We start from the raw sequence: 7,132 nt of genomic DNA on the forward strand, positions 1-7,132 counted from the left end.
GTATGCAGTAATTATTCTAATCTTAACTTAATGATCCCTATATGAGTGATATGATGGGGTTGTAGTATGTTCATAGAGTAATCACTTAAAACTGTTTCTTGAAACTTTGTTAATAGACTTTCTTGGGATAGTTTGTCCATCTTCAAGAGTTTTCCAGTTCAGTTTCTTCAGTATCTCTGTGACACTCTCCCATGGATTAAACAAAGCTGTGACCATTTGTGCTGCCCAACTCTGTATATGTTCAATATCCCCTGTTGATTCTATCTGGTACTTTAGACATATTCTAGAACCAGTCACACAAGTGATTTGCAAGCAATCTCATCTGTAGATTGACTGCACTTCCTCAGTATTCTACCAATATACTGAAGTCTGCCATCTACTTTAGCTATGAGTGAACCTATGTGATCATTCCATTTCATATTCCACAAAGTCTTACATACAGCTATTTTTATGAGTTGGCTGATTCTAGCAGTGGTTCATTGATATTGTAGTTATAGGTTACTATGTTTTTTGTTTTTTTTTAAGTGCCAAATTTTAAATTTCTGAACATTTAAACCAAGTTGCCAATCTCTGTACCACTTTGAAATCTTATCAAGACCTGACTGAACAATTATGGAGCTTCTTTCAGATAGCACTTCATTATAGGTAATTGTATCATATGAAAAAGCCTGATTTTACTATTAACATTCTCTGAAAGATCATTAATATATAATACAAACAGCAATGGTCCCAACACACTTCCCTGGGGCACCCCCAAATTCCTTCTACATCTGATATGACACACTATCCAGCGTAACATGTTGCTTTCTCCATACCAAAAAGTCCTCAATCCATCACAAGTTTCACTTGATACCCCCATATGATCATACTTTTGACAATAAGTGTAGGTGTGATACTGAGTCAAATACTTTTTGAAAATCAAGAAATACCGCATCTACCTGATTGGCTTGAACCAAAGCTTTCAGTATGTCTTGTGTGAGTTGGGTTTCACATGATTGATGTTTTTGAATTCCATGTTGGTTGGCATTGAGGAGGTCATTCTTTTCAAGATAGCTCATTATGTTTGACCTCAGAATATGTTCTAAGCTTCTACAACAAAGTGCTGTCACAGATATTTGATGGTAGTCTTGTGGATCACCTCTACTACCCTTCTGGTAAATGGGTGTGATGTGTGCTTTTCTTTTCAAGAACTGGGCATAGTTTTTTGTTCAAGGGATCTACAATAGATTATAGTTAGGAGAAGGGCTACCTTGGACGCAAATTCAGTATAGAATCTGACAGGGATTCCACTGGGCCCTGGTGCTCTGTTAAGTTTTGATGATTTCAGCTGTTTCTCAGCATCACTGGCACTATCACTTATTTCATTCATGTTTTCAGTGGTATGAGGATTAAATTGGGGTAGTTCTCCTGCGTTTTGCTTCATAAAGGGACATTTGAAAATGGAGTTGAGCATTTCAGCTTTTGGATTGCTACCCTCAATTTTGGTTCCTGTCTCATTCACTTGGGACCGAACATTAACTCTGGTACCATTAACAGCCTTCACATATGACCAGAATTTTTGTGAGTTCTGTGAAAGATCACTTGACTCTATTCTGCTGCATTAGACATTGAAGGCATCATGCATTGCTGTCTTGACAGCCAAACACATTTCATTCAGCATCTATAGCCCTACGCTTTGTTTTCCTCCAATATACAGTAATCTCTGTTCCTTTAGAAGTTTCCTTACAATGTCTCTATATCATGGGGATTTTCTCCCATCGTGAACTGTTCTGCTGGGTACATATATAAACAGCACATGGGCAACTAGTTGTCATTAGTACTTTGGTAATCACTGTTGCCACAACTGTATTATGGTCACTGATACCAGTTTTGATGTGGACATCCTCAAAGAGATCAGGTCTGTTTGTTGACATTAGATACAAGATACACTACTGGCCATTAAAATTGCTACACCAAGAAGAAATGCAGATGATAAATGGGTATTCATTGAACAAATATATTATACTAGAACTGACACGTGATTACATTTTCACACAATTTGGGAGCATAGATCCTGAGAAATCAGTACCCAGAACAACCACGTCTGGCCGTAATAACGGCCTTGATATGCCTGGGCATTGAGTCAAACAGAGTACAGCCACCCAGCTTCAACACGTTACCACAGTTCATCAAGAGTAGTGACTGGTGTATTGTGATGAACCAGTTGCTTGGCCACCATTGACCAGACGTTTTCAGTCGGTGAGAGATCTGGAGAATGTGCAGGCCAGGACAGCAGTGGAACATTTTCTGTATCCAGAAAGACCCGTACAGGACCTGCAACATGTGGTTGTGCATTATCCTGCTGAAATGTAGGGTTTTGCAGGGATCAAATGAAGAGTAGAGCCAAGGGTCGTAACACATCTGAAATGTAACGTCCACTGTTCAAAGTGCCATCAATGCGAACAAGAGGTGACCGAGATGTGTAACCAGTGGCAACCCATACCACCACGCCAGGTGATACGCCAGTATGGCGATGATGAATACACGCTTCGAACGTGCGTTCACTGCGATGTCGCCAAACATGGATGCGACAATCATGATGCTGTAAACAGAACCTGGATTCATCCGAAAAAATGACGTTTTGCCATTCGTGCACCCAGGTTCGTCGTTGAGTACACCATCGCAGGCGCCCCTGTCTGTGATACAGCATCAAGGGTAACCGCAGCCATGGTCTCCGAGCTGATAGACCATGCTGCTACAAACGTCATCAAACTGTTCGTTCAGATGGTTCTTGTCTTGCAAACGTCCCCATCTGTTGAGTCAGGGATCGAGGCGTGGCTGCACGATCCATTACAGCCATGCGGATAAGATGCCTGTCATCTCGACTGCTAGTGATACGAGGCCGTTGGGATCCAGCGTTCTGTATTACCCTCCTGAACCCTCCAATTCCATATTCTGCTAACAGTCATTGGATCTAGACCAATGCAAGCAGCAATGTCGCAATACGATAAACCACAATTGCGATAGGCTACAATCCAACCTTTATCAAAGTCGGAAATGTGATGGTACGCATTTCTCCTCCTTACACGAGGCATCACAACAACGTTTCACCAGGCAACGCCGGTCAACTGCTGTTTGTGTATGAGAAATCGGTTGGAAACTTTCCTCATGTCAGCACGTTGTAGGTGTCGCCACCGGTGCCAACCTTGTGTGAATGCTCTGAAAAGCTAATAATTTGCATATCACAGCATCTTCTTCCTGTCGGTTAAATTTCATGTCTGTAGCACTTCATCTTTGTGGTGTAGCAATTTTAATGGCCAGTAGTGTATTTCCATCTTGAGTGGGATTCCTATTTGTTATAGGTCATTTTCAGTGAAGACATTTAGTAAACTTTCACAGGATGTCTTATAACGCCCACCACTAACAAAACTGTAATTTTCCCAGTTAATTGTTGGATAATTAAAGTCTCCACCAATGATTACAGTATCATTGAGTAACTTATGTACAAGTAAACTGAAGTTTTCTCTAAAGTTTTTGGTTATATCAGGAGATGAGTAGTCTGGTGGGTGATAGAAGGATCCAGTTATCATTTTAGGCCCACCTCTGATACTGAGTCTTGCCCAAGCAATCTTACAGGCAGATACAGTTTTTACCTCAGTAGTGGATTTGAATTTCTTGTCTACTGTGATAAATATACCACCTTCATTTCCCATTTGCCTATCCTTTCGATATACACATAAATTTTCACCTGAAATCTTACTGTTTTCAATGTCAGGTTTCACCCAGCTTCCTGTACCTAGTATTATGTGAGCTTCACTGCTTTCCATGAGTGATTCAAACTCTGGCACTTGGTTGTGAATGCTTTGGCAGTTTACCATTAGGATTTTAATGCTCTCACCTGTAAGAGGCATTTCATTCAATCTTACACTGATACTTCTGGGTTTCCTACAACTGTCGGTATTTGGAATGGACGCAGAGTCACCTAATCTAAAAAATCCTTGTGTGCACCCCACACACAGTGAGTTACTGAATAGCAGCCTCTGATGTATAGCGCACATTTGACACTTTTAGGGGGATGTTACAGTTCTCAACCTTATGGAACAAGTCCAGGAAGTCGCAACCAATATTGTCGCAGAACTGTCAAAGTTACTGGTTCAGTCCTTCCACTTGACAGAGAAGCCATGGGCCACAATCAGTTTTGGGGACAATGCTGCAAATTGTGAGCTTCATTGAAGTCCCATGTGTAAGGCCTATCTTCTCAATTTTCTCTGCCAGTCACTGGAATGACCCAAGTATGACCTCAGAGCCCAGACCAAAGGCATCATTTTCTCCAATGTGCACCAGGTTCCCTCAATTGACTGCTGAAATAGCTTCTTCAGCATGTTGAATGAGGCCCCAGTCATACAAACTGATTGCACTGGTGTCCTTTCCTGTCCCTCGCTGCCATTTCCCTAAAAGTATCATTTGCTGTATGTTTGAACTGATGACGATTAATAGACCCCCTACTCTTTCCATTTGCCTCCTCCTGCCACTGGACACCACAAGGCTCCCCAAGACAAGTGAAGTGAATCCCACTGGCTAAATTTCAGTTTCAGTGAAAAACAGACATCAAACTTGTTGGTTAGGGGGATCGGTACGACACCCTGAGTCCTCCCGGGTCCCCATCCACCCTGCACAATATGCCAAGATCTACCATTGACACTCACTAGCAGTCAAGTGGACCAGTAATGACAGATCCTGTACTTTCTGCAGAGGAGACAGGATTCGTGCGAGAGAATTTGCGTGAGGTACTTCTGCTACAGGTATCGCAGGTTCATGACTTTCAGCAGCTCTTCCAGCACACCGATTCGCAGCAGCTGCCAATTGTTTGAAAGTAGTCAGGTGATTTCCAGCTGCTTTTGAATGTCAACCAACTCATCTTGTATTTAAAAAGTTGCTAATTACCTACAAGAATTGAGGTAAATACACAAAACAAGAGTTCTATTAACGTACCACAAAAACGTGTGGTAGAAACTGCTAGTTTCCTAAAACATTGTAAGGTTAGTTATAGTAATTGGTAAACTTGAAATAGAGCTAATTTATGATGAATGCATATAATATGTAGGGGGCTATTCTTCTTTAAGTGGAAACTAGATTTAACACTATATGTTAATCGGAAAATCTGCTAAAGTAGTTAAATCACAAACGCTGATTTGCTACAAATTACTCGCAGATTATACAAAGGACAATGGTAGCTTCTGAATTCTCAAAGACACTGGTTTATATGCACTAATATACAATGAAATTCAGGGAAGATGTATTCTTTGGAGAACTGTGAACCACAAACGCTGATTTGCTAATAAATAAGTTATGTGTCCAAAACACTCGTGCCATTAACTTACAGAATTAAACTATAGTTTTGTAAGCATCCAAAAATTCTCAAAGTAACCCATTTCTTAAGTAATTATACAATGAAATTAGAGAAGATTGTTTTGAATGAGGATAAACCTACTGTTCTCAAAAATTTTAAAAGAACACGGTTAAGTTTAAGCCTGCAATTGATGGTAACGGTATGAGTTCATCACAGCACTCACGAATGTTTCAAAATTTACAATATATCACAGTACAAATGAGTATTGATACAATCAATGAAAGATTATCCAGAAGTAACATGAACAGCAAAATACACGAATCTAGAACTTTAAACTGACACACAATCTTGTACGTGCGGGGTCACACAAAGGGAAATTCCTAAGTCAGCTTTTATAGGTAAATAAAAATGCACGTTGCATGGATTTTTCAATTAGCTGGTTCTGTGCACACTTCTTACACTGGTGTGCCAAGGAAGAACACTGCATCGTGAGTTTACCGCGATCAAAATCGCTAAAATGTACAGCATGTCTTCTGCCTGTTGCAGCTAACAATGCACACGTCTCTTGTCTCATTGTGTGCACAGAGGGACTTGGTGTTGGTGATCAGAGACCATTCTTCAGCGAAAACCAACTGTCCTATCTCCCTGTTCCAGTCTCAGCACACTAATAATCTCGCACACGCAGCAGTAAATGTCTTTGGGAACACCACTCAAATGCCTCAGTCATGACCAAAAATAGGAAACCATATAACATGGCTCATTGTGGATACAACATTGCAAAGCAATGTGAAGTGCAATGGGCATGTAAGGTCACATCAGGGAAGGCAAATGGTTGGCTCTGGTTTGTTAGGAAGCATTTAGGAAATTGTAGCTCATCTATAAAGGAGACTTTGAGTAGCACTTTGCAGCAAAGTTTTCTTGAGTATTGCTCAAGTGTTTAGAATACCCACCAAGTTGGATTAAAGGAACACATCAAAGTAATTCAGAGATATGCTGCTATATGATGAAGATGATGTTAATAATAATAATAATAATAATAGTAAATTTATTGTCATTCAGACATTACAGCAGTAGACGTCACGCATATAATACAATGTAACTGTTAATTAAAAGAAAACAAGAGGCATGTCATTGATACTACAAAATTATATTACATTTCAAATAATCATTTATGTCATAGAATGGGTGAGCAACTAGCCATTCATACAGTTTTTGTTTGAATACTTGTTCAGGTAGTTCTTGTACATATTGTGGAAGCTTATGAAATAATTTGTGCCCCATCAATGCATAGCTGTTAAGTGACTTTGACAGTCTGTGGTAAGGAGTATAAATGCATCTGCTCTTTCTCACGTTGTAGAAATGAATATTTTCTCTACATTTTGCTTCTGGTAACTTCTTTTTTGTGTGGAATAAAACATAGTAAATGTGTTACCATTAGATTTGATCAGCATGTGTTACGGCGGTGCAGTACGAGCTGAAATGGGGATCCCTGGATGGAAGACAAGATTGTTTTGATAAAATTCTATTGAGAAAATGTAGATAACTGGCATTTGTGGAAGAGTTCTTCTACCAATGTATGTTTCGTGTAAGGATGAGAAGATAAAAATTAGGGGTCATACGGAGGCATATAGATAGACATATTTCCATTAGTCCATTTGCGAGTGGAAAGGGAATGGCTTGTAGTGTACAATGTATGATCTGCAACACCCCATACTGTGGGATGTAGAGATTGAATGTAACATCAGGAACAGTGGTTGTCATAATATGACACCCTGAGGAACTCCTATGTTAATGTGTTTTCAT

The sequence above is a fragment of the Schistocerca piceifrons genome, chromosome 1 (genome assembly GCF_021461385.2).
Source record: "Schistocerca piceifrons isolate TAMUIC-IGC-003096 chromosome 1, iqSchPice1.1, whole genome shotgun sequence".
NCBI classification, from domain to species: domain Eukaryota; kingdom Metazoa; phylum Arthropoda; class Insecta; order Orthoptera; family Acrididae; genus Schistocerca; species Schistocerca piceifrons.